The 14,703-nt window shown below is 41.6% G+C and overlaps 1 pseudogene across 1 annotated transcript; it reads right to left on the bottom strand.

Moving 5' to 3' along the window:
• Positions 1 to 10,706: 10,706 nt before the first annotated feature.
• LOC308261691 (large ribosomal subunit protein uL5-like) lies at positions 10,707 to 11,250 on the bottom strand (annotated as a pseudogene). Its single transcript has one exon. The product of its transcript is annotated as a large ribosomal subunit protein uL5-like (transcript).
• Between the last annotated feature and the right edge of the window lie 3,453 nt (positions 11,251 to 14,703).

Here is a 14,703-nt window from a genome sequence, read left to right as displayed (position 1 = left end):
TGATTTTTAACAAAGGGGCCAAAAACATACACTGGGGAAAAGATAGCCTGTTCAACAAATGATGTTGGCAAAACTGGTTAATCATATGCAAAAAAATGCATATGATTTCTCACTCTGCACAAGAGTCAATTCAAGATGGATCAAAGACTTGGAAATTAAACCAGAGACCTTGAGGCTCCTTGAAGAGACCATAGGTCCAATACTTCAACACACAGGCACAGATAAACACTTTCTCAACAAGACCCCAAGGCACAAAAAAACTAAAAGGCAAATCAATATGTGGGATTGCATGAAATTGAAGAGCTTCTGTACAACAAAGGAAACTGTCAAGCACCTCAACGGAGAGCCAACAGAATGGGAGAAGATTTTTGCCAACTATTCCTCCGATAGAGAACTAATATCTAGAATATACAAAGAACTCAAGAAACTCAGCATTAAATAAAAATAACCCAATCAGAAATAGTCAAGTGAAATAAATAGACACTTCACGAAGGAAGAAATCAAATGGCCAATAAATGCATGAAAAAATGCTCAACATCACTGGCAATCAGAGAGATGCAAATCAAAACTACTCTGGGATTTCACCTAACTCCAATTAGAATGGCAATCATTCAAAACATAAACAACAACAAATGCTGGCAAGGATGTGGAGAAGTGGGAACTCTAAAACATTGTTGGTGGGATTGCAAATTAGTGCAACCACTTTGGAAAACAGTATGGAGGATCCTCAGAAGAATGGGAATGAACCTACCATATGATCCAGCAATACCACTTCTGGGTATCTACTCAAAAGAAAGGAAACCAAACTACCAAACTAATGCATGTATATCTATGTTCATAGCTGCATAATTCACCATAGCCAAACTATGGAACCAGCCAAGATGTCCATCAACAGATGAATGGATTACAAAACTGTGGGATATGTACACAATGGAATTTTACTCAGCCATAAAGAAAAACACAATTACATAATTTACAGCGAAATGGATGGAACTGAAGGACAGTATGCTAAGTGAGATTAGTCAGTCACAAAAAATAAGAAATCAGATGCTTTCCCTAATATGTGAGAGTTATGGAACAATGGGTCATAGGAGGAACTCTAGATGAAGAAGATTCTATAAATGAGCAAATAAGGTGATGTGAGAGGATGGGAGGGGGAAGAGGGAAATTCTCTAATGCACGTGAAGTACTTTAACAAACATATTAAAGTCAATCACTAAGCCAAGCTTGAGAAAGAGGGAGGGGGAGGGAATGGAGTAGGAATTGAGTAAGGGCTAACTGGGTGATGTGTGCATGTATGCCTCTACCATCTTGTATTCCATTAAGATGTATGACTACAACTCACCCATTAAAAAAAAAAAAAAAAAAAGAAATGAGTGCTCAGGAAAAAGATGGAATTTTCAGATAGAGATTTGCATTAACATAAAGGTAGCGGCTGAGTGGAATAGAGAGGGAAATGGTCAAAGGAGGAGTGAAGGCTGAGGTCAGAGCTGTCACTTAAGGCATGGGTAGAACAATGGGCATTAACAAAGACTCTTAGGAGACACAGTGAGCCATTTATCCCTGGGCTCATAACTGCTACATGACTTACCAAACCCGTCCAGGCATGAGGCATGAGGAGGATCTTTGAATTCAGATCTTCTCTGCATAGTTACATGCCCCCCGACCCTAAGCCCAGTGATTATTCATTTTACCCTAAAAAAGGTCAAGGCCCAGGATTGTTCTTCATGCATCATAGCGTCACAAGAAATTATTCAATTGTCTCATCTAAGCTATTTTTTTCAGGTTAAAAAAAAAATGAAGCACCAGGTGACTTTGCAATGGGTCAGATTTCAACTCATGATAAAGTCTGGCCTTCAGCTCTCCAACATACAGCTGCATACAGGGAGAATTTTGTGTAGGAAATTGGAATGCATAGCCAACTCTTCTTCCCATTTTGACTTTGATGTGCTCCTGGAGGAGCATTTGCACTAAGGTTTCTCAACCTCAGCACCATCCCCGATATTTTGATCTAAATAATTCTTTGTTGTGGGAAGCTGTTGTTCTACCTTAGATGTTTAGAACACACCCTCTACTCACTAGATGCAAAAGAAGAATTAATCCCAGCCCAGCTGTGACAGACAAAAACACCACCAGCCATTGGCCACGTATCTTCTGGCACCATGGGGTTGGGCCACTTCTGAGGGGAAAAAATTGCCCCAGGTCAAGAAGTATTGTTATAACTGATTACAAGTTACTTTTCTTCATTAAATTATAAACTCACCCCAAGCCCCAGGTTATAAAGTACATGCTTGGATTAATAAAATAAAAATATGTTTTCATTTGGCTGGTGATCTTAGAATGACTATATGTGTCCTCCCACCAGGAATGGAGGAATTAGAGATTAGGTATCTTAAATCTCTTATTTGTGTGTGTGTGGCACTGGGGATGGAACCCACGGCCTTTCTACCTCGGGGCTACACTCCCAGACCTATTTTATATTTTATTTGGAAACAGGTTCTCACTAAGTAGCTGAAGCTGGCTTCGGACCTGCATGCTCCTCCTGTCTCAGTCTCCCAAGTACTGGGATTACAAGCATGTGCCACCATGCCCGGCTGGTATCTTAAATCTTAAGAGCCATTTTATAGCCACGTGTGGTGTCATATACTTGTAATCCTAGTACTTGGTAGGCTGAGACAGGAGAATCACAGGTTCACAGCCAGCCTCAGCTACTTAGTGAGGCCCTCCACAACTTAGTGAGACCCTGTTTCAAAATGAAGAATAAAAGATAGGGCTGCCATATGGCTCGGAGGTAGAATGCCCCTGAGTTTAATTCCCAATACTATAAAATAAAATAAAATAAAATAAAATAAAATAAAATAAAATAAAATAAAAATAAAGCCTAGGTTTTCTAATCCTCCTATGCCGGTGTTTTCCGAAATGTGTTTCACAAAGTCCTAGTTCCAAAATATATTAATAGGTGTTCAGTAGAAAAAGAGAAAGAGCTCTATAGTGAAGAAAGTTTGGGAAATGGTGGGTTAAAGTTAAATGATTCTTTTTCACACATAACTCATCAGAGCTTTTAAAATATTTATAAGCAGTGTAAATCTTCAAGAAGTACATGCAAGGTGAGCAGTTTCCCCATCTTATCTGGCTATGCAATGTCTTTCTGCCTGCTTCTCTCTTTATGGTTCTGGGGATGAATCCAGGGATATTCTACGTTTGCTCTGCATCCCAGCCCATTCTTCTGCCGTTTTATTTTGAAACAGGGTCTCACTAGGTTGCTGAGAGTCTTGCTAAGTGCCGAGGCTGTCCTTAAACCTGCTGTTCTTCCATCTTAGCCTTCCAAGTACTGGATTCCAGGCATGCACCACCAAGTCCAGCTGCAGTGTCTTTGTATACGTCTCTCAATGAATTAATGTTCCTCAAAATACTTTGGGAAGCACTGTGCCACCTCTCACTGCCTTACTTCCTCTCTGATCACCTTGAGCTCTGGCTGCATGGACCACACCATGTAGACCCAGAGGGTGCCCAAATTCCAACCAGGGAGGAGCCCGCAGGTTAGTACTGACCATTTAAAGCCATAAATGGAGAGCTTCTTTCTCTTGTGCAAAAACCACCACAATAAGTTTGCTAAGTCTGTTGTTGTTTTAATGATAAGCAATGGGACAGATCCTGCAATATTAAACAAATAAGAAAGGCTCTTTGGGAAATATTCTAAGGTGTCAGAGTTTTAAAAGGAAGCCCTAAACACCATAATCACAGGAAACACAGGAAGCTGTATCACTCCAGGCACCTGAGAAGTGATTTAGGGATGACTGCTGTGGCTCTGGCCAAAGATGAACCATTCCACACACTTCTCCCTGAGTATATGCCCTGAAAACTCAAAATTCCAGAAAAAGATGTTGACAGTTTAGCTTGGGTCAGTACCTACCACCTGTTCCCCATTTCCACTGGTCATAAGTGAAGTCCACTGGTCAACACAGAGAAGAAAAAGGATAATTCCTCCAAAATATGGACACTGGGAAGAAAAATAAGAAATGCACCTTAAACTTTCTAAGAAAAATAGGCATGTACTTTGCTCCTTCCACTACTCCTGGCTCTTCCAGTCAGTGTGTTGTATTTCTTGCACATGGCACTAAAGCATTCCAAATGGGCAGGTGTCAATCACCATCATCATCAGGAAAGCCTGTCTTTCACAGAACTCAAAGAAGTCCTCTGGGGCATTGATAACTAATGATTCCCAAGGAAACATCATAGCCTTTAATTATTAATTAAACTCATTCATTCATTTTGTGAGTGTGTGTGTGTGTGTGTGTGTGTGTGTGTGTGTGTTCCTAGGAATCAATCCCAGGGTCATTCTATCTTCAAGATACACTCCCACCCCTATTTTATTTTTTTTTAATTTGGAAACAGGGTTTCACTAAGTTGCTGAGGACCAAGTTGCTGAGTCTGATCTCAAATCTGAAATCCTCCATCTCAGCCTCCCAAGTACTGGGATAACAGGCATGTGTCATCACATCTGGTTCTCATTCTTTTTTTTTTTTAGTACTGGGGTTCCTGGAAGCCCTTCTACCTCCGGGCTACACTCCCAGACCTATTTTATACTTTTTTTTTTTTAAAAAAAACAGTGTCTCTTAAGCCAGAGAGGCTGGCTTCAAACCTGCATGATCCTCCTGTCTCTTCCTCCCAAGTGCGGGGATTACAAGCATACGCCACCACGTCTGAGGCTCTCAGCGACTTAGTGAGACCCTGTTTCCAAATAAAATATTTTTAAAAATAGGTCTGGGGGTATAGCCCGGAGGTAGAAAGCCCCTGGGTTCCACTCCCAATACCACCAAAAAAAATACTTATATATGGCTATGTGAGAAGGAGAGAAGAAGAGAGCTTAAAGACAAATATAAAAAATCGATTCTTCACAACCTCCAAGTAAAGGAATAAAATTAAGCATCTGCCTTTCCCCTATCCTCAGATCTATTTGCCATAAGTTTTTCTTAGTAATTCTAAAATTCATCTGTCAATTTCTGTAAAAACAGAATGAAGTCCATTGCGTGATTTTTTTTTTTTTTTTAAATCTCGGGCAAAGACTGCATTCCTAATTCCTTACACCAAAAGGGGTTTCTGGAGATCCACACCTTTGATTAAGAATCTGTTGTCAGCATATCATGTCTTGCTAAGCAAAGAAAAAAAAATTCTACACAGAGATGTTAGATTTTTACTTTATTTATATCCATCTTTTTTAATTTATGGGAAAAATTTTTATTGAAAAGTTCCTATTTGGGTTTAATTATTTGCTTCTTGTCTTTATTATAACACAAGTTTAATTAAAAAGAATGAAATTTTGAAATCATGATATTTTGGATACTGGGGTTGAACCTAGTGATATTCTACTTTTGAGTTACACCTCTATCCCTTTATAAATTGCTAGGTGTCTCAGCCTCCCAAGTACTGAGACTGCAGATGTACACCACCACATCCAGTGGAAAATTATGACTTTAAACCAAGATTTATTACCGCATTCTTTTTGTTGTGGTGGTGGTGGTACTGGGAGTGGAACCCAGAAGCTTTCTACCTCTGGGCCACACTCTTAGACCTATTTTATATTTTATTTGGAAACAGGGTCTCACTAAGTTGCTGAGAGCCTCACTAAGTAGCTGAGGCTGGCTTCGAACCTGTGCGATCCTCCTGTCTCAGCCTCCCAAGAGCAGGGATTACAAGCGTGCGCCACCACGCCCAGCTTACTGCATTCATTTTTATGAAATATGGCCTCCAGGCCACTGTCTTATAGGGCAAAGTAAGTTATATAATCTTTATTTACTTTTTATTTTATTTATTTACATTTTATTGCACAGAAAAATCACAGTCGAGGGCTGAAGATGTAGCTCAGCAGTAGAGCACTTACCTAGCATGGGCGAGGGTCTAGGTTCAATTCCCAGAACTACAAAAAAAGTAAAATTCAAATAAGACCAAACCGTGAGGCGACGACATGCAGCACATCTTATATTCACTTCTTGAAAAAGAAACATTTTACTTAGTATTCAAACCGCCAAGACAGCAAGTAAAATAGAACAATCCCACATCCAATTATAAAGAGACGAGACAACAGGATGCAGGCTCTGTGCTTTTATTTTTATTTTCTCCGCCTGTTTCTTCTAAGAACACAAAGACTGTGTACTTCAGGAGGAAGGGGCTCTGTGAAAAGAACACTCACCTTCTCACAGTTGTGAGAGCTGCTGTCTACAAACCCACTTGCCACCATTTACTCAAAAGGTGAAGAGAGAGAAAGGAGGATATAAACCAGAAACTGCCCACACCCAGCACTGACACTGCCTCCGGCGCACATGGACCTACCGAGTAATAGCTGAAGACAAGACTTGCAGAGGCATTTATCTTTGAAATAGATTTGATTAGATTTGATTTTTTTAATCTACTTTTTTTTTTTTTTTTTTTTTTTTTTTGCAGGTATGGGGATTGAACCCAGGGGCATTCTACCTCCCAACTACACCCCTGTCTTATTTTTTATTTTTATTTTGAAACACAGTCTCACTAAGTTGCAGAGGGCCTCACGAGGTAGCTGAGGCTGGCCGCAGACCACGAGCCTCCTGTCTCGGCCTCCCGAATGCTGGGATTACAAGTGTGTGCCACCACGCCTGCCTTTAATCTACTTTAAAATTTGTACTGAGCGGGGCGTGGAGCGCTTGTAATCCCCGCACTTGGGAGGCGGAGACAGGAGGATCGCACAGGCTTGAAGCCAGCAGTGCTGGCTTAAGAGACCCTGTTTCAAAAAAAAAAAAAGGTCTGAGAGTGTAGCCCGGAGCTAGAAGGGCTTCCAGGAACCCCAGTACCACCAAAAATAATAATAATAATAATTTTTTTTTGTACTGAGTAACCCTTGCAGAGCAAATCTCAAACTAGGAAGAGAGGTCACTTACATTCAAGGAGACAGAATCAGTTACTTACAACTAAAAAATTACAGCTCTGCTAGGCATACATTTTAAGTTGAACTGCTGTCTAGGGCATTGTTCTTCCAAACAATTATGAAACGAACCTATATACAGAAAGTCACCCTCTATGGTTTTCTTTTTAAGCCTTGGAGCATATTAATAGCAATCCTCTTTTATCATCCTCTGGATGTCCTAACAGCATAGCAAATTAAAGACAAAGTTTTTCTGGTACTTAGTAAACATCATGTGACTTTGGCAATGGTGAAATCCACAGTAATGAGTTGGAAATAATAGTTGAGTCTGCCAGTAGGGGGAGTGCAAGTCAAATTTAACAAGAGAACTCCAGAAATGTAGGAAAGGATTCCAGAATCAAAGGAAGGACTGGCTGATTGGAGAGTGTAATGAGGTGAAGAGTGAAGGCTCACTGCTCGTGGTCAGGCTTGTGCTGGTGCAGATGCACAGGTCTCAAACGCTCAGGGAGGACCCCGTGGAAGGTTGGGTGTGGTGCACAGCGGATGCCCGGCCACGTCCGTATCACATTTTATTCCCATACACACTCCATTCTTGTTATTGTTTTGATTTTGTTTGCTCTTGGTGGCACTCACAGTGCTGGGATTTCAGTCTAGTAGGAAGTTACTCATTTCTCTCTTCGACCTATATGTCACAAATCCTACAAATGTTTGGCCTCCATCTGATAATATCTGATTAACCCTTGCAGATCTTGATAAAGATATTTTTCTACCCAAATCATCTAAGTTTTGCTTTAAGGAACACGCCTTCTGTATTCTACTCTAGTGCAAATATACCTGCCTTTCCCTCAGGATATGCTCAAACTTTAGTCTAATCCAAAAAATAATAATAATAACCTCCCCCTTTCCTCTCTACAAGTTACAGATCCATCTATTTTAAGAGAGTCCTTCAAAATTCTATACCAGCTTTTCCCCCTATAAACAACAGGTCTTGGTCTCTTAAAATAGTATTGTACATGAAGGAAGATGAGGATTATGCCAAATGCTACTTTCAAAAACTCTTTTTGCATAACTGAGAAAACAGTTTTAAGGATTGAGGCTTTTTTAAATGTTACAGTATTTGTCTTTTGTCAAGCCAGGGAAGAACCCTTCAGAAGCAATGGCTTAGAGCCTCCAAAACTCCTAGATTCAAATCCTGTTTAATATACTGACTACATGACTTTGGAAGAGTAATCTTAACTCTCTAAACCTATTTCTTTATTTTTAAAAAATGGAGTAAAAATAACTACTTTTCAGAGTTGTTCAGGAGAAAGTGATAATATATATCATGTCTATGGCATACAGACAAATACTCAGTAAATGGTTATTATTCTTCATAAAATGAGAGCTAAAGCCTGATGTGGTGGTACACAGCTGTAATCCCAGTACTTGGGAGGCTGAGAAAGTAGGATGTCAGGTTTGAGGCCAGCCTGCAGTCAAGTAACTTACCAAAACTCTTTTTCAAAATGAAAAAGGTCTGGGGGTATAGCTCAGAGGCAGAATGCCCCTGGGTTCAATCCCCAGTATCACAAAGATAAATAAATTAAATTAAAAATAAAGAGATAGCTATATCTTATCATCATAGATGTAGATCTCCAACTCCTTCTAAGAAAAAAATGTCAACTAACATGTTCCCACTGTGAAAATGATAATGGACTTGCTCTAAAGAGAGTTAGGCTGCCAGAATTAATGTACTTCCAGCCAGCCAGTCCTTTCCCCAAGCACACAGAGCTGGCTTCAGTGACAGAGATCTGTAAAGCTGCCCTCTAACTGCAGTAAGGGATTAGGCTGGAGAGAATGGTGTGCGCATGCAGGGGCTGGCCAGAGAACTAAGGCCGAGAAGAGGAACAAGACAGATCAAGACAAGACAAGATCCCAAAGGACACAGAAGCAACACGAGATATACAAGGAAGAGAGCCTTTGGGGTTTTGTTTTATTTGTGATGCTGGGAGTACCTCTGAGCTACACCCCCAGCCTTATTTTATTTTTGTTTTCTTAAACAAGGTCTTACTAGGTTGATAAGTCTCTACTTGCTTACTAGGTCTTACTAGGTTGATACGTCTCTACTTGCTGAGGTTGTTCTGAGACTGCAATCTTCCTGTCTCAGCCTCTCAAGTACTGGGATTATAGGCATGCACCACCAAGCCCAGTTTAGGATACTTTGTTTTAATGCTTGTGAATATTCACAGAGAAAACAGGAAATGCATATGTGTATGACCCTATGCAGAGAGAGAGAGAGAGAGAGAGAGAGAGAGAGAGAGAGAGAGACTTATGTGAAAAAGAAGCAGAGAACAACAGTAAATTCACGTGACATTCTTCAGTTCTGTCAGGAATGCAGTTAGTCTGAAAGACATAGTCAAGGTCATTAATGTGAGCAAAGATGAGACACATGGAGGGAGGATCAGTCCATAAAGTCCAAAAAAACAAGAGTTACAGAAGAGAGGACAGAGACCATGGACGCCTGACTGAAGGAAGGCTTTAGCCTTAGGACTGGGCATGGTGGTGTACGTCTGTATTCCCAATATTTGGGAGGCTGAGACAGGAGGATCACAGGTTTGAGGACAGCCTCAGCAACCAGTATTGGGAATGGCCTAGGAAGATTGGAGAAAGCTCTGATTATTAAAAATATATTTCAAAAATTGGGTGAGGGGCAGATCTGTGAAAGGACTTGGTTTCTGCCAAGAAGCAGGCAACTATTCCAATGTAAATTAACCTAGCTAAAGGTAATTAGCAAGTCAATCGGAGAGGGGAACTAGGACTTCCTCATCCTCATTCTAACAACAGGTTTACATAATTGGATAATCTAGCTAGGATAATCTCCTTCCTGAAAGGAGACACCTTGGTGGGAAAGGGGAGGAATCTTACAGGTACTTTTACTACGTCAGAATTACATGAAACAAGATGGAGGATGTCATGTATAAAAAGTCTTCCGTGTTTTGTACTTCGGTGATTTTGTTCAAAGCACCCCCTCATGTTACCATGAGGGGTAACATGAGGCTGTAATTATCTTCTGTATTTCTATCTTTTAATAAACTTCTTTAAATCTTCATTCAGCAAGAGTCTGGGCTATTGCATATCTATCCTTAGCTCAGGACAAGAACCCGTGCTTTTTATGTTTTTGTGTGCTTTTTTTTTGGGGGGGGGATTATTCCCAGGGGTCTAACAAAGGTCCCTAGGGACAGTTTCCCCCAGACAGTAACAGTCACAGTCCAAACCGTAACACTGGGGTTGGAACCCAGGGGCATTCTACCTCTGAGCTATGTCCTAGCCCTATTTTTTGTTCTTTATTTTGAAACAGGGTCTCACTGAGTTGCAAAGGGCCTCACTAAGTAGCTGAGGCTGTCCGTGAACCCGGATCTTCTTGTCTCAGCCTCCCAAGTACTAGGATTACAAGCATGCACCAACACTCCCAGCATTGATTTTTTAAATAAAGGCTCACACACAATCCAAAAATTAAAATGCTTAAAACTTTTTAAAACATTGTATAGGCTTTCAGAAAATTATTACCTCCAGAAGAATAAGAATCCCACTAGTATCTAACTTCTTATCAGAATCACTTGATGCTAGGAGACAGTGAAAAATGTTTTTGGAATTCAGAAGAACTTTTTTTTTAACTTACAAATCTATGCTAAGCCAAACTATCCATCAACTGTGACTATAAAATAGATACTTTCAGACACGCAAGACTTCAGAAAATTTCATTCCCATGAACCCATTTTTTTTAATTGCATTTCACTGAAAATATTTTATTGGCCTTTTGGACAGAAACAGGAATTTATTTGCCAGGAAGGATGATCCCATCATACTTCTGCTGGAACCAGCACATGGCCTCCTCTTTGCTAATTCTGTGTTCGGCCCCAATGCAGCCTGTCCTGTGCTTCTTGTCTGTAATGCTGAAACCTGGCCTACCCAGCACCACATACAAGTCCAGGCTGTACATACCAATGCTTGGGTCATATTTGATGCCTAGATCGATGTGTTCCTGGATCCCAAATCTAAAGCTGCCAGTATCTAAGAAGCTTTTTTTTTTTTTTTCTTAACTCATACTCTCGCACCTTCAGACCTTTCTCCAGGATTTCTTCTGCCTTGGCCCCACAAACTGCGTAATGGACAGCAATCTTTTCATTTCTCCTGATGCCAAAGGATCTGACAGTGTGCCTTGCTTTGGAAAACACAGGAGCCTGGCCTGTGAGCTGCTCCAACTCCTTGGCTACCCGGGTCAGTCTGTCTCCACTCTCCCCGACACAGATGTTGAGGCAGAGCTTGGGGATGTGAAGTTCCCGCGTGGGCTTCTCCTTTTCACCCTGATCCTGCGCCATGATGGAGAACAGGAAGGTCCCATGAACCCATTTTAAAAGTTGTCCATATGAGGACGTACAGCAGCAAAACCCAAAAGGGATTGAAAAGTGAAAGAAAGAAAAAAAAGTGGAATGAGCTAACCCAAAAGGACCACTGAAAAAAATCCTGTGCATCAGGATGGAAAACGAATTACTCTAGATTAGAACAGGAAGCCAGAGTTCTGTGAAGAATGTCATTAGGCTGAGAAAGAACTCCATTACACAAATGTATGATTAAGAACCAGAAAGTTCTTAGAGATAAAATGAAGGCATTGCATCCTTTATATAAAGCAGAAAGGAAAGGCAGTTAGAAACACCAGGGAAAATAAACTATTATATAAAAAAAGCCATTGGGCAAATGTGATGCAAACTAAAATGTAATGCATCTTGAGCTCTCGGCTGGCTTTGAAAGAGAAAAGCAGAAAGAAATCCATTTGCGTTATTTTCTTTTGTGTACTTTTATTGCTGGTTCAAGCACTCGGTTTTGCAGTAGGCATTTACAGCGAATAGTTACATCGTGTAAGTGTTGTTTCAAGGCTTTAAATTTTTAAAGCCAAGCTATACTCAAAGAATGAAAGAGCAAGTATACCTATAGAACAGGATGTAAATATTATTAACCTCATAAAATAAAGGAATGCTATAGCTGAGAGAAGCCAAAAGTAAGGAGAGGAGGTAAAGGAAATATTGTTAAGTTTCTCATGTATATAGAAAGCCACATTGACTGGGCGATGCATATCAGAACCACCCAGCTAACCCACTGCCAAATGCCTAATCCTCGGAAACCGTGGGAGATCAGAAAGGTTTGTGGTTTTAAACTTCTACGGGGCAGAATGATTTGTTATACAGCAATGGAAAACAATGCAGCCCTCTATCCCCGGAGAAATAAAAGCAACTGAAGAACCATCTTTGCATGGGTCGCAAGGTAAAAGTAGAAGCTTTAACGCAGGTTCTAGCCTCCAGAAAGCTCTGTCTAGCAACACCACAGATATACTCACTGGGCTTTCTGTGACCAAGAGTCGGGTCTGCTGCCTCAAACTCAGCATAACCCATCCTGAGCTCGGCACCTTGCCTCTCATCTGTAGTGTCTCATTCTTCCCCATGGGCCCACCATCCTCCCATCCACCAGCCTGACATGTTTCTTATGGTATGAATCTGCTCTGTCCTCATCAAAACTCCTGCTGAAGGCTAAGGCACCACTGGAGCAATCTTGAATGAGAGGCTTTTAAGAGGGATTCATGTCGTTCTCACAAGAGTGGATTAGTTCTTAAATGAATTCGTTCTGCAGCAAGCAAGCGGCTAAATGCAAATGAACTCCTTTGACCCCTCGCTCTCTGGAACACACGGGCCTTCCATAAGGAGCTGCTTCCTCTTCCACTTTTCTGCCACGTGTGGAGCAGAAGGCCCTCACCAGAGGCCAAGAGGATGGCAGTGCCATGCTCTTGGACTTCCAAAACCACAAAGCCAAAATAAACCTCCTTTTTAAAATATAAATTACAGTCAGTCCTTCGTGCTTTCCACACCTGCAGGTAGATTCAACCAAACTTAACTGAAAATACTCAGAGGAAGCTGGGCATGGTGCACATGCCTATAGTTCCAGGAGGCTAAGACAGGAGGATCGCAGGTTTGTGGCTAGCTTCTGCACTTTAGACTCTCAGCAACCTAGTGTCACTTTGTTTTGAAAAAAATATAAAAGGGTTGGGGTTGCAGAAGTAAAATTGCCTCTGGGTCCAATACCCAGTAACTAACACACGTACACACCCGGGAAAAATTTTCCATTTATACTGAACATGTACAGACTTTTTTGTCATCATTCCCTAAATGATATAGTAGAACAGTTATTTGCATAGTATTTACATCGGTTTAGGCATTATAAGTAATCTAGAGATGACTTAAAGTATGGTGGAGGCTGTGCATAGGTTATATGCAAATGGAATGGCATTTTGTATAAGGGACTTGAGCATGCAAAGATTTTGGTATCCAAAGGAAGATGCTGAAGGATACAGTTATCCTCAGGTATGTTGTGCTATAGCTGCAGAAAATAAGACTAGTCTGGGCATGGTGGCGCACGCCTGTAATCCCAGTACTCGGGAGGTTGACACAGAAGGATCTCAGGTTCAAGAACGGCCTCCGCAAGTGTGAGACTCTCATCAACCTGTCTCAAAGTAAAAATAAAATAGGGCTGGGACTGGAGCTCGGAGATAGACTGCCACCGGGTTCAATCCCCAGTGGGAGGGGAAAAAAGAAGGAAGGAAAAAAGGAAGGAAGTCTAAGCTTGGGTTATCCCCAAAGCAGAGCCAGAGATGATAGCTCACACTTGAAGAGTTTGGTGGTGGGATCCCAGAGTCAGAAGTGAGACACTGGAGAGTGAGACAGGAGAGAAAAGAAAAATCCCAGCAAGGATGCAAGACCAAGTCGGCTAGCGCTGCTAACTGCCAGTGCTCCACCCACCACCTGCAGAATCTGTCTCAGGACTCCTCCTGGAAAAGGAAAGGAGCCTGTGTCCTCTGGCCACCAGCACGATGAGTCAAGAGCTCTCCCACAGGGCGCCACCTCCCCAGCACTCCACCGTTCTGAGTACTGAGTTCTCAGCAGGTCCTCCAGGGCCAAAGGCCAAGGCGGGAGGTGAGAAGTTCACAGTCCCAGGCTGAGTGTTGTCAGGTTAAAACTGCATGAAAGTGCTCAAAACTGGAGAGGGGCTGGTTGCCAAGATTCTCACTGAAGAAAAGATGAGGTCTATAGGATTTGAAATTTGTGTAAGATATGTTCAAGCAGAGTGTGGTGGCACATGCCTGTAACCTCAGTACTTGGGAGGCTAGACAGAAGGATTGCAGGCTCAAGGCCAGCCTCAGCAATGTAGGATTAGCAAGGCCCTCAGCAACTTAGTGAGACTCTGTTTCACCCACTACACCCAGATCCATCCTTTCTATTTTACAAACAGATCTCACCCATTTCTTCCCCTATGCTCCATTTTCATAGTGAATTTCTTAATTCAATCTCTCACTGCCTTATTATTTTTTTTTATTTTATTATTTTTGATCCTGGAGATTTAACCCAAGGGCACTCTACCCCTGAGCTATACCCCCAGCACTTTTTATTTTTAACTTTGAGACAGGGTCTTGCTAAATTGTCCAGGCTGGCCTCAAATTTGCAATCATCCCACCTCAGCCTCCCCAGTACCTGGGGTTACAGGCATGCGCTGCCATACTTGGTTTCATTGTTTCTTACAACATCCATCCAGCTGGGGTTTCCTGAAGAACAGATGCTCAAGTGGAATAACTCCCAATGTTGGTTCTCTTTCATCAGATAATTTCAATTACTCCAGTTCAGAAAGGAACAATGGCAGTGCCCCCCAGCACCTCCCAGTGGCACAACCCATGGGTGGGCTGGGCTGGTCACCAAAAGCCCTGGCAAGACAAAGGCCTCCCTCCACTGGAG

This window comes from Muscardinus avellanarius, assembly GCF_963383645.1.
Source record: "Muscardinus avellanarius genome assembly, chromosome: 4".
Lineage (NCBI taxonomy): Eukaryota > Metazoa > Chordata > Mammalia > Rodentia > Gliridae > Muscardinus > Muscardinus avellanarius.
The sequence above is the reverse complement of the archived record's forward strand: the minus strand, read 5'-3'. Positions and strand labels throughout refer to the sequence as shown.